At 43.6% G+C, this 21,961-nt stretch overlaps 1 protein-coding gene across 3 annotated transcripts in view; it reads right to left on the bottom strand.

Moving 5' to 3' along the window:
* LOC124790019 (arfGAP with SH3 domain, ANK repeat and PH domain-containing protein) overlaps positions 1–17,578 on the bottom strand; it is a 679,824-nt gene extending 662,246 nt beyond the window's left edge. For all 3 annotated transcript variants that reach the window (XM_047257590.1, XM_047257597.1, XM_047257583.1), the window contains exon 1: positions 17,518–17,578. The gene's annotated coding sequence lies outside the window, so the exon portion shown is untranslated. The remainder of the gene's footprint in view (positions 1–17,517) is intronic.
* Between the last annotated feature and the right edge of the window lie 4,383 nt (positions 17,579–21,961).

Below are 21,961 nucleotides of genomic sequence, written 5' to 3'. Positions count from 1 at the left end.
CGGTATTGTTTTCACTCCTAAGTTTGATTCGATGTAGTTATCTATGCTAGCGTATCCTGTTCAAGTCTTTGAGTGGCTGCTACAACCTACTTTCATCTGAATCTGCTTACAGTATTCAAATCTTGGTCTCTGTCTAGATATTCAACCCCCCCCCCCCTACCCTGCTTTCCATTATCAAATTAAATCGCTCGATTCCTTAGGATGTCTCCTATCAACAGACCCATTCTTAGTCAGACTTTGCCATGAAGCTCTTCAATATCGAACTAGATTTAGATGCTCTCCTTGGGTACTCTTATGTAGCCTTCTAATCCTCAGCATTCTGATCCCCCAACGGCGACTCACCTGCTCTAACGAACTGGATGACATCAGCGCCGTACAGCACATGAGCTCACAAGCCGACATGCAGCCACGACTGAACATTCTGCTACCGGCGGCGCTACCTGTACACCCAGCTCGTTGTCCAAAGTCAATCTGGGACCCCTACCAGGTAGGATTAATAGAAAAGGCACGGATGGTCCAACGAAGAGCAGCGTGTTTCAACACGGGATCGTTTAGTCGGCGGGAGATCGTTCCAGATATGCTCAACACACTGCAGTGGCGCTACAAGAGGGGCCTTTATGACAGAGATATTTACTACTGAAATGTTGTGAATGTACTTACCGGCAGGAGTTGGTCAACATATTACTTCCTCCTACGTACATCTAGCGAAATGATCACGATGAAAAAAATTCGAAAAATAGGAGCTGGTACAGAGGCTTACCGACAACAATTTCTTCGCACGTGCATTCGCGAATGGAAAAGGAAAGGGGAGGATCGCTTAGTGGTACCAGAAATACCCACCACTGCACACCGTCAGGTGGCTTGCGGAGAATTGGCGCTGATGTATATGCGACATCGGAGCGCCGCAAACGCTTCCAGCTTGGTCCCTTCCTTTTCAATAGTAGGCGCCAGTCCGTGTCTTAGTCCGCTTAAATTTTAACATACCGATCAGGAGTGTAGTAATCTGGTCCTTAACTACTGCAAGGGCGGCGTAGAAGATGGTGTGCAGCAACTTACCTGTAACAGAAAAAAAGAGAATAATTAATATATTTGAAGAAATATATGCGTGAAGTGGGAGGCTTAACGTAATATGGGGTCGCATAACAAAAACGACAAAGCTTCTCCATAAATATCCCATTGCTTTTATTTCCGTCGAAAAAATAATAAGAATACGGTTAATCATGTGAGCTATTACGATGTTCCGGACTCCCCCTCGGGTCGTCTGCAGAAGAGATACTTCGGGATTCAAAGTGCGAGAAGCAGACGGGGAACAGCGGTGATTAAAAGGGGACCACAACGCCATTCGGACTCACCGTCTTCAACTGTTTTCATTGCTACACGATTTTCAGGCTTAATAACCGGACATCTGTTTCCTAAAGGAGTAAAGAGCAACACTCTAATTCGGAGAAACCACCTTTAATTAGTCAAAGATTTCCGAGTACTGTAAAGTATAAAATACTTTTTCCACTTTAAAAGAATCGCTAGTAGCTGAGTGCATAGTGTAAAAGATTTCTGGACGCAAGGTTCTTGAATCGATTCTCGGTAGTAGCAAGTGTTGCTATATCTTGATTCACAAATTGCACATTTATTACGGAATGACTCATCAACGTTTCACTTCGGTAAATGGCTGTAATCCAATACAAACTTTCATAAAAGACTTCCTATCACACAAAATTACATTAGATTATAACATACACGTATTTCGCTTTTTCGGGAAAGTTCTCTTGATATTGTAGGTGTTAACAAATTTCTCTTTCTTCATAAATATTTTCCTTGCTATAGCCAACACACGCTTAATTTCCTCTCTATTTTGTTCATCGCCGGCCGCTGTGGCCGAGCGGTTCTAGGCCGTTCAGTACGGAACCACACTCCTGCTACGGTCACAGATTCGAATCCTGCCTCGGGCATGGATGTGTGTGATGTCCTTAGGTTAGTTAGGTTCAAGTTGTTGTAAGTCTAGGGGACTGATGACCTCAGATGTTAAGTCCCATAGTGCTTGGAGCCATTTTTTTCCGTCCATCGCCATTTAATTTGCTGCCCTAACATTGAAACTCGCGTACCACTTTCGGTGTCTCATATCGTAATGTAATTACCTCAGCACTGCCCGATTGAATTCGACTACGTTCTGTACCTTTGCTTTACTGATAACATGAGCAACAGGCTACAGCCTCTTTTCACTCCCTTCTCAAAGTTTTATTTTTGTTTGTTTTTTATTTGTGTTTATCTACTAGAAATGTATTTATCTTCTTTATTTTCGTTATCTTGTTGTGACTGTACCTCACAGAATAAAACCAGTTTTGTTTACTGCTATGTCCAGTACAGTCAAAATAAAGCAATATGCAATATTTATTTTGACCACTGTAATTTCCGTGTGGTTTCTATACTAGCCGAACATGTATGTAACAGAATGGAAATCAAGTACGTAAAACATTTCAGTATATAACAGTGTAAAGGAAGTTGTAGTATGATCTCTGTGAAATTGAATGTGGTGTAAACTATGAAGTAAATTCGAGTGAATAAAACTAGCGCATTACTTAAAGCAGCTGCTTTGGAGTTTAACCATTATTTAACTTGTAATATAGAATATACATTCTTGCAGTAGTTAAAAAGCCCGTCTCCATATCTGAAGCCACACTTAAACATTTCGACCTCATAATCGTCAATATTAATGAAAATAAGTAATTTTTGCTATGGGACAATTCGGCGAATTGTGATGAAATCCACTTTTTTAAAGTTTCCTCCACGGAGGTAGGGTTACTACAATCAACCGTGGTAGGTACGATCGAATGCATTTATGTACCAGTTACCGTAAATGTGAATTAATTAATGTATGTAAAGCTACAAGCACTGATAATGCCGAATGTCGCACGTAGCCCAGTTACCGCTTCAAATGTTGTATACGTCACCAATTACGCTAGACAGCAGAGAGGTAGTGCCCACAGCAAAGTGTCGCCGGACTGTTGATAAAATATCGATATCGAAATGGAAATACAGAGTGCCGATATTTTTATTATATATATTTTTTTTCGTTGTTTTCGATAAATATTGGAAATTGTTCTTTTGAAATTGTAGCAGAACGTAATTTTACTTTCACTGTGGGAAAGAGTCTTACTACTTTTTGAGCTTTCATCACGTGCAGTCTTTCTCTTTGATTGTGTAAAGCAAGTATAGATGGCACAAAGAAGTAGTTCGGCTACACTGGGCGGTGTGAATGGAATAACAAGATTTGTAAGTAGGCTGTTTAGGTTTTTATGTTGGTAACGCCACGTAGCGCTCCGTATGAAAATCACTGACTGTGCTGTGTGCAGTCTGTGGCTGGTTGGCATTGTTGAAATATTCTCTATTGTAGTGGGCAGTTGGATGTGAACAGCGCGTAGCGTTAGGCAGTTGGTGGTGAGCCGCCAGCAGTGTTGGATGTGGGGAGAGAGATGGCAGAATTTTAAGAGCGGACGATCTGGACGTGTGTCCACCAGAAAGAGTAAATTTGTAACACTGGATATTATGAACTGATATATATATATATATATATGACTTTTGAACATTATTGACGTAAATACATTGTTTGTTCTCTATCAAAATCTTTCATTTGCTGACTATGCCTATCAGCAGTTAGTGCCTTCAGTAGTTAGAATCTTTTATTTAGCTGGCAATAGTGGCGCTCGTTGTATTGCAGCAGTTCGAGTAACTAAGATTCTTGTGAGGTAAGTGATTCATGAAAGGTATAGGTTATTGTTAGTCAGGGCCATTCTTTTGTAGGGATTATTGAAAGTCAGATTGCGTTGCGCTAAAAAAAAAAAAAAAAAATTGTGTGTCAGTTTAGTGTTGATCAGAATAAGTAAAGAGTGTAATGTCTGAGTACGTTCAGTTTTGCTCAGCTGTTTGAAAATGAAATAACGTAGAGGTTTTATCAGCACAATAATTCATTAATTTTTCTAAGGGCACGTTTCAGATTTCCGATATGAAGAAGTAGCACTCCATTTGCGTTAAAAATATATTTAATTTCACAGCGCCAATATTCAAAAACAGTTGCTGAAGATAATGAACAAAAACCCTAAATGACAAGATTCGTCTTTGCAATAGGCGGAGTGGCGCGAGACGAAAATGCCGAGGTAATCGGCGCTCGGCGCTACCAACAGAAACTGCTACGTTTACCTTCACCACGCAGTTTGGACACTACAACTGCTCGGTCGCTGGCGTCGACATGAAATGTTCCGGACAAATCAGTTAAGTGACGGAACCGTGTGACGGAGCCATCGGACACCTTTTTTGTCCTACTTACATGCAATTACCATTGTTAGCAAAGTGGTTACGGCCAAGCGCGAACGTGCGTAGTTTTCCTTTCAGTTGTTGCTGTAAGGGGGATAGGCAGGCTGCTGCTATTTTGCTGATGAACGGAATATCCAATAATAAATCAATAATTAAGTATGCAGCTCTAAAACCGGCAGTATATTTACAATGTGCAGCCGATATATGTTTAGGCCGGTACGTTGATACCTACTTCCGTCGACATATCGATGCACTAGTTCAATGTACCGATGGCGAATAATGACCTTTTTAAAAATATCGATATATCGGATTGACAATATTTTTAATATCCTAGTACAGACCGCGGACGCTGACCTGTGGGCTCCTGAACTAGAGAGATACGGTAGCGCTCCAGTCCCAGCAGAAAGCTCTCGTCAGCTGGCTGACTCGTGGCAGCTCTCGGGAAAGCCGCGGACGACAAGTCGGGCACGAGCCAGCCTACGTCGGCACGGCGACGACCCCTCGCCAGGCGACGCCTCACGAGCACTCCATTATCTCGAGTGGAAAATGACGACCTCAAGAGCGCTTAATACCGCCAGATAAGACAACACGGCGCCGGAAACTGTTTGGCCCAGATTCCTGTGAACGGCGTGTTCCCAGTTCCTTAGCTGCGTGCGTGCTCAGGGTGCTACAGACCGACGACTAGAACATTCAGCTCTTCACGGGTGGAGGTCATTGGTTTGTAAGAATTGCCTGTAGTTGAGATATACAGTCCGAAGACTGATTTGACGCAGCTCTCCACGTTACACTCTATCCTGTGCAGGCCTCATCATTTCCGTACAGCTATTGCAACGTACAACCATTTGACTCTGTTAACAGTAGTGAAGCCTTCCAATTTTCCGTCCATTACCAAATTAGCGACTGCTTGATGCCTTATACCGTGTTTCATCAATGGTCTCCTTTGCACTCAGGTTGTGCCACAAATTTCTTTTCTCCCCAGTTCGATTCAATACCTCTTCATTAGTCACTCAATCAAACTATGCAGTCTTCAACAATCTTCTGTGGTGTCATATTTCGAAACCTTGTGTTATCCTCTTCTTCTCTTAACTGAATCGTTCGCGTTTCACATCCGTATAGAGCTACATTCTAGACAAATACCTTCAGAAAAGACTTCCTAACACCTATATTACACTAGCGAAACCGGCACTGATTCGTAACGGCTGCTTATGTATGGGCGTTCTGTTATGTCCCAATATGGCATATCCCAGGGAACCGTGTCAGGACGAAAATTATGGCTCCTCGCTGCGACTTTGCCCACTCTGAAGCTGTGGAACTCAAAATTATAATAAATCATGAATATCGATGGGAATCAATAAAACCTAGTAAATCCAGTTTGTTAAATTTTAAAAGTGAAGCAAAAACGGTTTTTTAAAAAGGGATATAAAGTGGTAAAGAAATTTGCTACTTGTGTAACTGTATAGCAGAAGCTTGGTTGTTGACAGATAGAGAAATCCATGCGCTTTAAAAACTCTCCTTGATTATGTAGTTACTGGTTACTGCAGTTATGAGTTTTCAGAAGCAGATGGAGTTACGAGGTTTTCACCGCCTACCATCGATACGAACAAAGGAAAGACTCCTCTGCCTTGGTTTTACTGTTTTTAAAGTTGTTTGATAAATTGTATGGTCAGAACAATTAGAAAACATCAAAATAAACAGCATTTTTCATTTTTCTGGGCACTGTATGGTAAGAGTATGAACTCGTTTTGCCGGCCGCTGGTGACCGAGCGCTTCTGGCGCTACAGTCTGGAACCGCGCGACCGCTACGGTCGCAGGTTCGAATCCTGCCTCGGGCATGGATGTGTGTGTTGTCCTTAGGTTATTTAGGTTTAAGTAGTTCTAAGTTCTAGGGGACTGATGACCTCAGCAGTTGAGTCCCATAGTGCTCAGAGCCATTTGAACCATTTTTTTGAACTCGTTTTTTCAACTACCAGTTCGAGAAAGGGCAAACTAACAACTGACCATGAGAGAAACGATCTGGTCGTAAATCAATTCCAACGCATTTCAGTACCCGACCTTGAACCTTTTTTATTGTTACTGGAAACGAAACCTTGATTCGCTTTAACTCAATGGGTAAATCGGTTGAGATCATTGATATATGGGCCATGAGGGAGACCTGCACAACTGCTGGATCTGGAAGGAAGTAGCTTCAATGACATTTCGCATAGCATTCATCTAAAGTTTCGGACGATTCTGATTGCTTCTAATGATAAACCGATAAGCCATAAATACAAGTGAAAGGGCAAACATACAACACTAACGGTGAGAGAAACGGCCTGGTTGTAAATCAATTCCAACGCGCTTCAGTGTCCGACCTTGAGCCTTCTTTATTGTTACTGCATGTTTTCTGTTAAAACCGACCGCGAGTAAGAAAAAACAGTGAATTGTTGTTTTACAATTGTTGTTTTAAATTATAATCTATATACGGAGAAACAATGTATATAAAGACGTTTGTTTAATAGTATAAATGCCCTGTTATCATAGTTGCAATCGACTGAAAAAAACCGCACAGTATTTTCTTTCTCGCAGTATACTTTAACAGAAAACCCGTACATTGTTCTTTTAAAAAAGTATATAGCCTGTCTCTGACCGTATCTTTATCAGAGTACTGGGTAAAATACGTCAAGGGCTTTTCGAAATTTTTGCTAACAACGTATCCGTTTTATATATTAGTAAAGCAGTAAACAAATTTTTCCTTTAGTGGCTTAATTGCGTCACATAGTGAGGCATCGCACCAGGACTGCGAAAGTGATGTGTGACAGACACTCCGCCAACACGGCGTCCAGTTAGCACAGGAAGTGTCTAAAACGACTCGACGGTATCTTAAGTGACACGTATTTGGCGTCTGCGTTGTTTAGCAATGATTCCAAAACGAGAATACGAAAGCAATGAATTAGGTTTGATCTTCAAGTGTTCAATTTACTTCATGAACATATCACCTAAACCTGAATGTCTATTTGGCGTTTATATGAGAGCCAATACTTGAAGTTAAGCGAGATCCAATGAGTAACAGCATCTGGAGACAAACTGATATGCGCTGGCGTATCGTTAAGCCTGTCCTGTAGCATTTTCGCCGCTCTCAAGCGTCAGTTGCGTTTCGCATATACACGTCCCTTACACCTGAAGAAAGCGTGTATTCTGGTGATGTTTCTCACATGCCTGTGTCGAATTTGTCGCCTACCACCACCACTTGCGTTGACAACTCAAAACAAATGTAATAGAAGTTCACCAGATAACTCGGTACGGTCACTTAATCGTCGCATTGTTTACATTCGCAACACAGCGCTCAGACCAATACTAAATGCTCACTGTCTGTCTGAGAACGCGTGGCATATGACATAGATGCGCAGAACGAGCCTAAACTCGCCCGCCATCGTTCGTGACTACACCTACAAATCATGAATTTTTGGACAGGCTTTTGTTACAGATGCTACTGTTTCATTAACTTAGACTTACGCCGTAAGGCTATCAAGGTATGTTCTAATTATTTGTATTAGAACACTGCATATTTTTAATGCGCTTCTCGTTTGTTTTTTGTATTGCGACCGCAAGGCGTCTCAGTTATTGGCAACGGACACACACCTAGGGTGCAGTTTGTAGCGCAAAACACCATCCTTTGGTCGCCAGATGCACAATGTTAACGGTCGAGGACCCGCACTTGTCTCTGCTTCTGATATTTTTTGTTAGAGCCAACCACTATTATTTTTATGAAGATAACATGCGGTTGCTCAAATCCCCGTATACATACTCATATTTAAGTTGTCCGTTATTTCCTTAGGTCGAGTAATGCAGATGCTGGGATATTTCCTCTCAAAGAACCCAGTCGATTTTCTTTCCCATCTTTCAGAATCGTAGATTCCGACTCGTCTCTAATGCCACCGTAGTCGAGGGGACGTTTAACCGTAATCTTCCTTTCTTTCTTCTTTCCCAAAATGTCCACTGAGTGTAACTCTCTCACGAAGATTAAATGATCGTCGTTCGTTGTATCTGCCATGAACCAGGCACGTTGACAAGCACCATTGGAATAAACCGTAAAAACGTCCTTCATCAAAGCCTGTTGCTCTTCTTGAATGTGCAGATAATTCACGTCGAAGCATTCTTAACTGAAATGAGAAAAATATTTTCTGACGTTATTTATTCGGTGCACTTAACCTATACGTGGCAAAAACGTCTCAATCTGCCTTCGCTGACAGCAACCCTCTCTTAATGCCAAAGAGGACAAAAGTCACAATTGTTAGCCTTTTTCTGTTTCACATTCCGTTTTCTAACACTTAAACAAATAAAATATGACAACTGATAAACATAATTATAGGAATCTGCATGACAAAACGCCATACAAAACCTCCACAAACCTAAGTACCAGTTAATTTTTTTTCAGCTAAATTCTCCCGGCAATGATGGATTACAGTAATTTTTCAAAGTATATGCTACATGAACAATTTCAACATTGCTGTTGCCTATGCATTTATGTCAGACGAAATATAGTACAAAAAATGCGGTCCATATTTTGGCATATCGTTTACAATGTCGCACGTTTGTCACTAGACAAATAATACATAGAGCACCTCAGCAGCTCAACTGAAAACAACATTCCTTTAGAAATTTCCGTATCCTACACCGTTGCCAGTTAATGCAGATGGTCGTTACGTGATTTTGTTTTATTTTAGCTATTACAAAATCAAATCAAGAGAACCTAGTGGGTAGTCATGGCAGCTGATGACGATGACGGAGCCGGCCGGTGTGGCCGTGCGGTTAAAGGCGCTTCAGTCTGGAACCGCGTGACCGCTGCGGTCGCAGGTTCGAATCCTGCCTCGGGCATGGATGTGTGTGATGTCCTTAGGTTAGTTAGGTTTAATTAGTTCTAAATTCTAGGCGACTGATGACCTCAGAAGTTAAGTCGCATAGTGTTCAGAGCCATTTGAACCATTTTTGACGATGACGGACAAACAAGGAAACGACTGTATTGGAGAGGGTGTAATCCATCTCTTGGGAATCAGAACTCCCAGGTCTGGGTTCGACTCAGATTTTATGCAACAATTTTTAACAAGCACGAACAGGCCCTCTTCACCTCTGATAACGCCAATTGAACAACACAGGGTTGCGCCGTGGTTCCAAGAGCACATTAACAGTGACGCCCCTTCGCTACCTATTGGAGAACAGTGGGTTTTGTTTCGTTTAGGGCGCAAAAACAACTGGGGTCATACGCGCCCACGTCGAAACTATAGAACACGAAGAGAGGAGTTAAAAAACGACTAAACATCAGTCTCAATTGACATAAGAGAAGACAGCTGAAAACAGGGACGTGGAGTAAGGGCTACTAAAGACACCATACAGAAACAGAGGCCCAAAACTAAAAGAGGACAGTGGGTGTAGCTTGGTCCACGACAGAGGTGGAAGTCGCGGCTAACAGAAACTCTGTCAGTAGTACGCTTCTTACACCAGAAATTCATTTTATTAGTGAAGGAGTCGTCATATAAGATACAGGGCGCTTGTTTCTTACTGTGTTTGAATGGAGATGTTGAAATATTGGTGGAGGACTGGAATTCAGACTGTTCTCTCCTGCGGGATTTGCCCGCTTCTGGGCAATACAATTCCATCGTTTCGTTGTTTAAACACGGTCCCAAACTCCTCGAAGTGTCCATGGCAGGCGTATGTCTGGGGCCAAATCTTGGTCCCGCAGAAAAATTTCTGTTACGTCGTTTCAACCTGTATCAAGTGCATGTCAAATTACTTGCGATTTTAATCATGATTTCTAACGCCTCTTCGTGCGTTGCCAACAACAAAGATTGGTGCCCGTTTTGACTTCTAGTCAGATACATAACTTTTCGTAACGTTATTTCCAGTTCAGAGATGCCCACATCTCGCTACTGGGGATATAAATTCATATTTAACATCGACTTATGGCTAGAAAACAACAGCGATAGGCGCCATTTTGAAAAAACGGTAATGCAAAACTTTTTCGTTTCGTCATTTGAGTTTCAGTTATCTCACTACTAGCGAAAAATTTCGGTATCTAAAATGGTTATGTGCTGGATCCGAATTCCCGTCCAACACGAACTGTATGTCGTATCCAATTCAAATACACGAACGTTTTCACTTTCGACTGAAACTACAGTTAAGATATTTCGTGCTTAGCAGGAAATAGCTGTTTGAAAGGAGTTTCAGATCCCGGTTCAGTACAAATATTTTCGTCCTGTGATTTCAAGTGGAAACTTGGTTTTTGAAAAGTCATTTATTGTAACGAATATGAGTTTACAAGCGTTGAACTCTGTGTCATCTCCAATAATGTGTTTCCTATATCTTAATTTGCATCTACCTACCCAGTTAGCCATGCGTGTTGCAGCACCGCTTCTGGGAGGGGGAGGTGTGCCGGCCCCGGGTCGAATCCGCCCAGTGGACAAACGACGAGGTTCGGTGTTTTGCCCAGCCTGGTTTTTAGGCGGTTTCTCACATCTGACTAGGTGAATACCGGGCTGATACCGGAATCACGTCACAGTTACACGATTCGCAGACATATGGAAAACTTGCGCTCTTTTTCCTATGAATAAGACTACTGGCAGACAGCTGGGGTAGACATATTCCGTCCTGGGGGAGGGAGGAGAGTGGAGGCGGGGAGTGTCCGAGGGAAGTGGTAGTGGGAGAGGGGAGAGGGAGGTGGATGACGACAGGAGGGACATCCGGCCACCCCTTCAATTAACAATGCCAAATCCGTTAATAAGCCAATCCACGAAGTCAACGGTGGAGCAACGCCTCTGAAGATGTACCGCGCAATTCTGGGCGAAACGTTAGGAACAAAAGTTTCGTAGACTGCACAACCTTATGCCCCGAGGGTTTACCAGTAGCAATGTCATCCAGTCCTAAAGGTCTTGATTCCACAAACAAGGCGGGCTGCATACAAATCAGGCAGAAAGCAATTAAGGTCGTCGGGATACTTTTGAGCACAATAGTTCATCGTATCTTCACATGCGACGGACAGTGCACAGGTTCGGACACACATGGAAATGGACCCTGTCTTCTTTTAAACTGAACAACCCCGGTGTTAGCTGGGATGGGCGGGCGGGCACGTGATCACGACTGGTCTCCGCCACCTCGCTCGGCAGGCGACAACGAAGTGAGCCGTGGCGAGGCCGGGTGGCCGGGACGGCCTAATGAAGCCTCATGGTTAGCGGCCGCACTGCGCGCTAAACAACTCTCTAACGGGGCGGCCAGCTGCGCCATCCGCTGTTCCCACCAGCTGACAATGGACGCGGCGAACGACGACAATGGCTGCAGGCGGCGAGGATCCGGTAACGGCATTCCGGCAAACGGATTGCACGGCACTCTGCGGAAACCACATATTTCACATTTTGAGACACACTCCACTTACTGAAGCCGTTCAATCCACAAAAAGAACGACTGTACCATGCTAAGGCGTCCACATCGGATAGATGGAGAATGTTCTAAAACTTGTCAACCCCTTAAAAGAACACACTGGTCGCTTAGGAGCGCTAAAGACGGTGTGCAACTGGTACCAGGTGTCCATGTGACTGCTGATCTAATTGATGGAGTGAAACAGTGTGTACGTGCCACTAAGCAGCCCAGTAACACGGATCGAAGTAACACACCACTTAGTTGAGACTACATTATTACAATCGATCCATCCACGACACACACTAAGAACCATGCTAACAAGGGAACCTCCCCATCGCACCCCCCTCAGATTTAGTTATAAGTTGCCACAGTGGATAGGCCTTGAAAAACTGAACACAGATCAATTGAGAAAACAGGAAGAAGTTCTGTGGAACTGTGAAAAAATAAACAAAATATACAAACTGAGTAGTTCATGGGAGGATAGGCAACATCGAAGCAACTGGGAACTCAGGAGCGCCGTGGTCTCGTGGTAACGTGAGCAGCTGCGGAAGGAAAGGTCTTTGGTTCAAACCCTCCATCGAGTGAAAAGTTTAACTTTTATTTTCAGTTTATGTGACAAACTCTTATGTTTTCATCACTTTTTTGGGAGTGATTATCACATCCACAAGAAAACCTAAATCGGGCAAGGTAGAAGAATCTTTTTACCTATTCGCACAGTGTACAAGTTTGGTGGGTCGACAACATATTCCTGTGATGTGACGCACATGCCGTCACCAGTGTCGTATAGAATATATCAGACGTGTTTTCCTGTGGAGGAATCGGTTGACCTATGACCTTGCGATCAAATGTTTTCGGTTCCCATTGGAGAGGCACGTCCTTTCGTCTACTAATCGCACGGTTTTGCGATGCGGTCGCAAAACACAGAAACTAAACTTATTACAGTGAACAGAGACGTCAATGAACGAACGGACAGATAATAACTATGCAAAAATAAAGAAAGTAAAATTTTCACTCGAGGGAAGACTTGAACCAAAGACCTCTCGTTCAGCAGCGCTACCACCGGACAACGGCGCTCCTGAGCTCACATTGTCCATGATATTGCTTATGTGGCCCATGGACTACTCAGTTTGTATATTTTGCTTATTTTTTCACAGTTCCACACAACTTCTTCCTGTTTTCCCAACTGATATGTGTTCAGTTTATCAAGGCCTATCCACTGTGCCAACTTATAACTAAATCTGAGGGGGGTGCGATGGGGAGGTTCCCTTGTAAGTAAGATGGCAAACGGCCATGTCAGTTCTTTCACGCTTGCTGGCAGGGAGGTGACGAGGAAATTACAAAGATCGAAACAAGTTAACTCGCTCAGTTTAACAGTAACTTAAAGCTGGAGGTAAAACTGCGGATCGAACATACGCCAGCATGAGGCAGTAATGAAACCACGCACGCTCTCCAGGAAAAGCGTACTCGAGGCATATATTGCAATAGTAGTTCCAGTATCGTTACACTGTGTAACAGAGATCTTAGGCTCCACAAACTCAGACGACTAAGTATTTAGACGAAAAGTTTTGAGGCTGTTGACCCAGTATGAGATACCGATCGCTGGAGAAGAAAGAAGGACCACGTAATACACGAATTGTCCAGAAAATGATGGCAAAAAGGCTTGGATGGGCAAGACACACGACTCGCAAGCTTGAAAATCGTCTTAGTGGAGGGACGACCGGAAGGAACCACCTAAACTATCGCACTGGCCCAAAAGTAAGCCGCCGCAGCACGTAAGCAACACCCCCAAATTTCGAAGAAGAAAAAAATATATAAAAAATGATTTTGCTCGAAAATAAGCCTACACTGACACAGAAGAAAAATTACCAAAAATTTATTTGTATTTACATGTAAGACGTAGGCAGGTACCGTAAACATTTGTTCTAATGTTTTTCATCAATCTCACTCTCATTATCGTCATTTCCTTGATTATCTTCTCACCGTACGTCATCCTCAATGCCATTTCCACTCTGCAACGGAGTGTGCGCTGATTTGAAACTTCCTGGCTGATTAAAACTATGTCCGACATACAGTTTTAACCTGCTGCAAGGAAGTTTTAAAACAGCGCACACTCCGCTGCAGAGCGGAAATTTCATTCTGGAAACATTCCCTACGCTGTGTCTAAGCCATGTCTCCACAATATCCTTTCTTCTAATAGTGCTAGTCCTGCAAGTTTCGCAAGAGAACTTCTGTGAAGTATGGAATCTAGGAGACGAGGTACTGGCGGAAGTAGAATTTTGAAATTTTCAATTTAATACCCATTTTCACTTATATTTCAGCGATTTTGGCTCCTAGTACTTCTCCGCAAGCTCCTCACAATGGCACACGAATCAGTGTTCTAACTAAACGCATTTCCACACTACACCAGTTTGTAACTTTACACAAGGCTAATTCGTAACAATCACGCTAATATGCCTACACTAGTACGATGGCGTCACAGGCACAACCAGCAGAGCGCGACAAACTCGTATAGACATGATCTATCCGTTTTGTATTCAACCACTGTTTACACATTATTAGTCTCGTAGTTGTTAGCGATTCAAAGCTGACATTTCCCCACACAATTAAGTTACACCGACGAACGAAAAGACGTTTCACCGTCAAACCTCCGACAGGAAACGTTCGAAGAAGAATCGAGCGACATATTGCTTCCTCCCCCACACACACCTAGCGAAATCGCTTTTTTTCCACTTACTCTTCGCAAATGGAACCGAGAATACGGGGAGGTTTTGGCAGTGGTAGCGAAAGTACCTGCTCGCGCACTTCTTAAGCTAGCTTGCGATGTAAGAGGGCGTACTGAAAGTAATGTCTCTGAACTTTTTATGAGAAAAATTCTTAAAGGTTTTTACACAAAACCAACGTTATTAACATTCCACATCTTTATTCTTTATCTGTGCATGTTAATTACTCAACAGAGTCACCCTGGCGTGGTACTCATTTCTCCCAACGAGACAACAGCCGCTGCAGAATGTTTGACTTTCTTGACGGAACGACAACCTCACCTCTGCTTGCGCCGCTTCATTACTCTACTGTCAAAGTGGAATCCTCGAAGGTGCTCTTCAAGTTTTGGAAACACATGGAAATCGGTTGGTTCAAGAATCATAAAAGAAGGTTGTATACATGGAAGAAGCTTGGAGATACTGACAGGTTGCAGATAGATTATATAATGGTAAGACAGAGATTTAGGAACCAGGTTTTAAATTGTAAGACATTTCCAGGGGCAGATGTGGACTCTGACCACAATCTATTGGTTATGAACTGTAGATTAAAACTGAAGAAACTGCAAAAAGGTGGGAATTTAAGGAGATGGGACCTGGATAAACTGACTAAACCAGAGGTTGTACAGAGTTTCAGGGAGAGCACAAGGGAACAACTGACACGAAAGGGGGGAAAGAAATACATTAGAAGAAGAATGGGTAGCTTTGAGGGATGAAGTAGTGAAGGCAGCAGAGGATCAAGTAGGTAAAAAGACGAGGGCTAGTAGAAATCCTTGGGTAACAGAAGAAATATTGAATTTAATTGATGAAAGGAGAAAATATAAAAATGCAGTAAATGAAGCAGGCAAAAAGGAATACAAAAGTCTCAAAAATCGACAGGAAGTGCAAACTGGCTAAGCAGGGATGGCTAGAGGACAAATGTAAGGATGTAGAGGCTTATCTCACTAGGGGTAAGATAGATACTGCCTATAGGAAAATTAAAGAGACCTTTGGAGAAAAGAGAACCACTTGTATGAATATCAAGCGCTCAGATGGAAACCCAGTTCTAAGCGAAGAAGGGAAAGCAGAAAGGTGGAAGGAGTATATAGAGGGTCTATACAAGGGCGGTGTATTTGAGGACAGTATTATGGAAATGGAAGAGGATGTAGATGAAGATGAAATGGGAGATACGATACTGCGTGAAGAGTTTGACAGAGAACTGAAAGACCTGAGTCGAAACAAAGCCCCGGGAGTAAACAACATTCAATTAGAACTACTGACGGCCTTGGGAGAGCCAGTCCTGACAAAACTCTACCATCTGGTGAGCAAGATGTGTGAGACAGGCGAAATACCCTCAGACTTCAAGAAGAATATAATAATTCCAATCCCAAAGAAAGCAGGTGTTGACAGATGTGAAACGGATGCAAAATACTAACGCGAATTCTTTACAGACGAATGGAAAAACTAGTAGAAGCCGACCTCGGGGAAGATAAGTTTGGATTCCGCAGAAATATTGGAACACGTGAGGCAATACTCACCCTACGACCTATCTTGGAAGCTAGATTAAGGAAAGGCAAACCTACGTTTCTAGCATTTGTAGACTTACAGAAAGCTTTTGACAATGTTGACTGGAACACTCTCTTTCAGATTCTGAAGGTGGCAGGGGTAAAATACAGGGAGCGAAAGGCTATTTACAATTTGTACAGAAACCAGATGGCAGTTATAAGAGTCGAGGGGCATGAAAGGGAAGCAGTGGTTGGGAAAGGAGTGAGACAGGGCTGTAGCCTCTCCCCGATGTTATTCAATCTGTATATTGAGCAAGCAGTAAAGGAAACAAAAGAAAAATTCGGAGTAGGTATTAAAATCCATGGAGAAGAAATAAAAACTTTGAGGTTCGCCGATGGGATTGTAATTCTGTCAGTGACAGGAAAGGACTTGGAAGAGCAGTTGAAGGGAATGGACGGTGTCATGAAAGGAGGATATAAGATGAATATCAACAAAAGCAAAACGAGGATAATGGAATGTAGTCAAATTAAGTCTGGTGATGCTGAGGGATTTAGATTAGGAAATGAGACACTTAAAGTAGTTAAGGAGTTTTGCTATTTGGGGAGCAAAATAACTGAGGATGGTCGGAGTAGAGAGGATATAAAATGTAGACTGGCAATGGCAAGGAAAGCGTTTCTGAAGAAGAGAAATTTGTTAACATCGAGTATAGATGTAAGTGTCAGGAAGTCGTTTCTGAAAGTATTTGTATGGAGTGTAGCCATGTATGGAAGTGAAACATGGACGATAAATAGTTTGGACAAGAAGAGAATAGAAGCTTTCGAAATGTGGTGCTACAGAAGAATGCTGAAGATTAGATGGGTAGATCACGTAAGTAATGATGAAGTATTGAAGAGAATTAGGGAGAAGAGGAGTATGTGGCACAACTTGACAAAAAGAAGGGACCGGTTAGTAGACATGTTCTGAGGCATCAAGGGATCACCAATTTAGCATTGGAGGGCAGCGTGGAGGGTAAAAATCGTAGAGGGAGACCAAGAGATGAATACACCAAGCAGATTCAGAAGGATGTAGGTTGCAGGAGGTACTGGGAGATGAAGAAGCTTGCACAGGACAGAGTAGCATGGAGAGCTGCATCAAACCAGTCTCAGGACCGAAGACCACAACAACATGGAAATCGGAAGGAGCCAAGTCGGGACTGTATACAGGATGATCGATGACAGTGAAATCAAGGCGTCGGATCGCTGGAGATGTCGCAGCGCTCGTGTGTGGTTTGATATTGTCATGCTGACTGGAAACTGTATTGCAGCACGTTGTTTCTCAGGCACCGACATAATTACGTTACACACAGCCGTGCTGGGCGCTCCAAATCTCAGCCCTCCAGCGGTAGAGGGTTGCAATTTGCGTCAGCGAAGCGGAAAAGTTGAGCATGACAGGTAGAACATCAACCGATACTGAGAGCGGGGTAAAAAAATTCGGAGGCATTATTTTGCAGCAAGCCCTCGCAGATGTAGGTAATGAGAAGCTGATGACGGATGTGATGAGAGTGACGCGGCTGCAGAAGAGAGCAGAGTGGGCGAGGTCGCGTTACCTGGCCGAAGAGGGAGTCTGCGGGAGAGAAGCGGCGGCCGCGGCTGTGGCGGCGGCGTCCGGCGATGCAGGCCGAGTCGCGCGGCATGCCGGGCCGGGCCGGGCTGCGGCTGCAGCCGAGTAGCCGCGGGCTGTGTGTCGCGCGGCCGCGCACACCGGTTCTCCTTGTCGAGGCCGACCTGTCGAGTCCAGCACAGCCCGTCCCTGCCGTGCCCAGCCACTGCGCCGCGCTTTGTGCGCCGCGGTGTTAAATGGCCGCGCAGTGGCGGCCGTGACGTAGGCCGCTGCCTCGCGGCCGGCGACGGCAGGCCGGGGAGCACCCGAATTCACGTTCGGGCCTGATGCATTTCTCACAGGGAGTGTAGTATGTTTCCGCTGATCATCTTTGCTGTTTTTCACATGGTATCTTGCGAACCATGGATGAAGGGTATCAGACGGATGCCATATTCCTTGACTTCCGGAACGCGTTTGACTCGGTGCCCCACTGCAGACTCCTAACTAAGGTACGAGCATATGGGATTGGTTCCCAAGTATGTGACTGGGTCGAAGACTTCTTAAGTAACAGAACCCAGTACGTTGTCCTCGATGGTGAGTGTTCATCGGAGGTGAGGGTATCATCTGGAGTGCCCCAGGGAAGTGTTGTAGGTCCGCTGTTGTTTTCTATCTACATAAATGACCTTTTGGATAGCAATGTGCGCCTGTTTCTGATGATGCTGTGGTGTACGGGAAAGTGTCGTCGTTGAGTGACTCTAGGAGGATACAAGATGACTTGGACAGGATTTGTGATTGATGTAAAGAATGGCAGCTAACTCTAAATATAGACAAATGTAAATTAATGCAGATGAATAGGAAAAAGAATCCCGTAATGTCTGAATACTCCATTAGTAGTGTAGCGCTTGGCACAGTCACGTCGATTAAATATTTGGGCGTAAAATTGCAGAGCGATATGAAGTGAGACATGCATGTAATGGCAGTTGTGGGGAAGGTGGATAGTCGTCTTCGGTTCATTGGTAGAATTTTGGGAAGATGTGGTTCATCTGTAAAGGAGACCGCTTATAAAACACTAGTACGACATATTCTTGAGTACTGCTCGAGCGTTTGGGATTTCTATCAGGTCGGATTATGGGAGGACATAGAAGCAATTCAGAGGCGGGCTGCTAGATTTGTTACTGATAGGTTTGATCATCACGCGAGTGTTACGGAAATGCTTCAGGAACTCGGGTGGGAGTCTCTGGAGGAAAGGAGGCGTTCTTTTCGTGAATCGCTACTGAACAAATTCAGAGAACCAGCATTTGAGGCTGACTCTAGTACAATTTTACTAGCGCCAACTTACATTTCGCGGAAAGACCACAAAGATAAGAGACATTAGGGCTCGTATAGAGGCATATAGGCAGTCATTTTTCCCTCGTTCTGTTTGGGAGTGCAACAGGGAGAGAAGATGCTAGTTGTGGTACGAGGTACCCTCCGCCACGCACCGTATGGTGGATTGCGGAGTATGTATGTAGATGGAGATGTAGATGTACTCGCATCATCGACAAGTTTGGAAATGTCATACTGACGTTCGTTTAAAGGGCGAACGTCTACCACCAACTGAGAGTAACGCCCAATTGAAGATTAATCTTCAGTGGTTCCCAATCTTTCTTACGCCATTACCCCTGACTGTAATCAGACATTAGCTAGTACCACCGTCACCTCCACCCCCTGTCGTCTGTTGCCTCCCACCCTCACCCACATCATCACAAACTTCAGCACCTAACTAAACTGTAGAACGAAAGACTTCTCTTGGAACACTTTTATTTAAAAAATGATGAAAGATTATTGATATTTACTTTGTGTGTGTGTGTGTGTGTGTGTGTGTGTGTGTGTGTGTGTTAGAATGAATGACGAAGGGATTCATGGTGCTACTCGCAACCCCTTCTCACCTAAGGAAGCTAACAATCCACTGTGAGGGTAGACACTTGTTACAAAACATACTTCCCCTGCATTACTCCATTGTGGCAGTTGCTTGGCGTGCACACTGCAACCACATTTAAAATCAATCAACTTAAAATGTGTGCACCATACGTACTGTTCGTAAATCACGTGATTGCTGCGCCCCTTACTTCTGAACTGACAGAAACTGGAAGACTTCAGGCTGCTAACGCCCTGTCTCTGACCACATCCACTAATGGTAATAATAACAATAATAATACTAATACCGTGTACAACCCTATAGTAGAGCTTACGTAGTTACTGTTGTCCTGTCAATTAATTCATTTATCAGAAACTTCCTGGCAGATTAAAACTGTGTGCCGGACCGAGGCTCGAACTCGGGACCTTTGCCTTTCGCGGGCAAGTGCTCTAGATCGAGCCTCGGTCCGGGCACACAGTTTTAATGTGCCAGGAAGTTTCATATCAGCACACACTCGGTTTCAGAGGGAAAATCTCATTCTGGAATTTATTTATCTGTTTCGAAGCGGGTAATGAGAGAATTTCTGGACCACTGCAACTACTATATACAGCTTGCAGGAGACATTTTCTCGAGATATTTAGCATTTGTTACATACAAGTCTCACTTTTATGATCAGCGATGTACGGGTCAACGCACAACGTATGTGTGTAGTGGGTGGACTATGTGATGGACCTGTAACCTCAGCCGCATTAATGCTACTAACTGAGAAAAATTTATTATCGAAAACTAATGTAATCACTATTATAGTCGTACAAAATTATGATTAAAAACACATTCAAACGTGTCTGAAATCTTATGGGACTTAACTGCTAAGGTCATTAGTCCCTAAGCTTACACACTACTGAATCTAAATTATCCTAAGGACACACACACACACACACACACACACACACACACACACACAAGCCCGAGGGAGGAGTCGAACCTCCTCCGGGACCAGCCGCACAGTCCATGACTGCAGCGCCCTAGTCCGCTCGGATAATCCCGCGCGGCTTATGATAATGATCTTCTGAAAACAATTTAGTTTCGTGAGTGAAACAGAATCTAATCGTTAAGTTTGTACCCCTCACAAAATTTCATTTTACCCCTCAGGGGGTAATTACCCCCCAAGGTTGGGAAGCACCGCTCATAGACGTTACCCTGTCTGTACATTAAATGTCATTTAATGACGCAACGGCAGTGAAAGCCCTCAGGAGAAGTAATATGATCAATAATAACGTTCCGCTCAGCAAGAATTCACCATGGTCTTATCGTTAAACACTCACGCGGTGGAAAATAGTGTGACATAGCTTCAAATCTCGCTACAGGAGGTACTTATTTTTTTAATCTTTGCGTTTTTAAGAGATTGTAGGGCGTTATTATTAATGTAATAAATGACTGCGACTGAAACGAACACCAATGACATTTACATTCCTCCTTGTCACAAACAACAGTTTATTTACGAATACGTTGCGAATTTGGAGGTAGCAGCAACTACAGCTGTGTGTTAAAATTTTCCATCGTAGCCTACTCACCTCGGCATATTTGAATTTGGATTCCACGAATTCCTAATCATACGTATAGTTAAACGAAGATGAGAGTGGGCCCTACTGCTTCAACCTACTTCTGAATCAGACTTTTTGTTTCGTATTACAAAAAAGATACACATCTGAGGCCCGGCCGCTGCACAAAGCTCTGAGGCAGCTTTATTAGTCTGCATACTCATGCTGGGCAGTAAATGTTTTAGCGGATATCGCTGTGTTTGTAACGCCACCGGACGTTTCTCGGGAGCACTCTGCCACAGCGCGTGCTGAGTCGCAACACCCCGTTAATGATTCTTGTGACTCTACTCATCAGTAGTGTCTCTTGAACGTTTAATTTTCTTCAGTGGCCTTTAGTTTAGGTTCATTAACCTTAATCTATCGATTGTATACAACTGCAAAGTTTTAGAGATAAATTACCCGCATCAGCGGTAGAACAGTCTCGTGGCCGTATTTTGAAATTACGAGGGGCACTGGATAAGTAATGCAATGCTTCTTTTCTCGACCAATTCCGGTTCAAAAAACGCGGAATTGGTTGTGGGATATCGAGGAGTATTCCTGCTTCAGCCTCTACAGTTTCATGAAGTTCCGATAGGTGGCGGCGCTTTACATATTGCGGCGGCGCGGTTCTTTCCGTCCCTTTACGACGAACCTGCACCTACCTGTGAACATTGTTTCAGCATATCATCAGTAGGAAAGCCGAGTGAAACCTACTGTACTTCGACGTGAACCAGACTGCAATTAAAGTCACTAATCTACGTTTCGGGAGAAACACGAAATGAAAGGTTGGAAATTTTGTCAAATGGTTGGCTGGCTCTGAGCAGTATGCGACTTAACTTCTGAGGTCATCAGTCGCCTAGAACTTAGAACTAATTAAACCTAACTAGCCTACGGACATCACAGACATCCAGGATTCGAACTTGCGACCGTAGCGGTCGCTCGGTTCCAGACTGTAGCGCCTAGAACCGCACGGC

The sequence above is a fragment of the Schistocerca piceifrons genome, chromosome 1 (assembly GCF_021461385.2).
Source record: "Schistocerca piceifrons isolate TAMUIC-IGC-003096 chromosome 1, iqSchPice1.1, whole genome shotgun sequence".
Lineage (NCBI taxonomy): Eukaryota > Metazoa > Arthropoda > Insecta > Orthoptera > Acrididae > Schistocerca > Schistocerca piceifrons.
This window is presented reverse-complemented; position numbering and strand designations above follow the sequence as displayed.